Below are 996 nucleotides of genomic sequence, written 5' to 3'. Positions count from 1 at the left end.
ATTGCTCGTGCTTTGGCTACTCTACAAGAAAAATGTTTTTGGATATTATCTAAATCACATACTTTCATATACAATGAAAAATAACTTGTCCTTTTCTTGTAGCACTGTGCCCTTTCCAGCCAGTGCCACAACCCAAAATCTCCCTGCAGACATTGCTGGCCCATGTTACCGCCTCACCCTGGGGCTTCTCTGACCATCTCTGTTTGCACCCACTACCCATTCCCACAGCTCCAGTTTTTGCCTGTGAATCTGGCATTTTTTCATAGGCCTGTGCCTCTATTTCAGATCTGGAGTCTCTGCTAAATAAGCAGCAGCTTATGTCTGTAGATAACATCACAAAGAAGAAAAAAGGGCAATAATTATAGTGCCTGGTACTACTCCTTGTCAAGACATTGTTTAAAGACACGAATGGTACCAGTGAGCCAGGCACCCAGCTCTCTCTCCAGTGGACACCGTGAGCTGCTTCTGTGCCAGGGCCGGGGGCCTGGGAGCAGCTGCTTGCTCGCTCTCCAGGGGGTGGAATGAAAAAGCTTAGCCCCCCTGCTGGGGGCTGTTTCCGCTCCTCCGGGGCAGGGAGGCCTGCAGCTCCACCCGCCCTCAGGGCAGGCCGGCCAGGCCCGCCAGCCATGCGGCGTGGGACAGAAATAAAGCAAAGGAGAAAGAAAAGGCCAGGGGGCGGTGAAAGGGCCGGGAGCACCGCGCCAGCTCACGCACGCCCTCAGGGGCGGGAGCAGCGCCCCCCGCCTTCACCCGCCGCCACCTCTGCCCTGCTGACCTCCCTGCTCCGCCCCGGGAGAAAACATGTCGGGCCTCGCCGCCCCTCCCGGCGCCCGGGAACTACGGCTCCCAGCAGGCCCCGCGGCGACATGCAGGCCTCCGCCGGCTTCCCGGGAGGCAGCGCCGGGACTCCGGACTACAGCTCCCGGCGTGCCAGCGCCGCCCCGCCTCCCGTCTTCCCATCTCCGCGGTGAGAAAATAACCCTGAAGTTGCCCGCG

Source organism: Streptopelia decaocto (assembly GCF_964273445.1).
Source record: "Streptopelia decaocto genome assembly, chromosome: 7".
NCBI lineage: Eukaryota > Metazoa > Chordata > Aves > Columbiformes > Columbidae > Streptopelia > Streptopelia decaocto.
The sequence above is the reverse complement of the archived record's forward strand: the minus strand, read 5'-3'. Positions refer to the sequence as shown.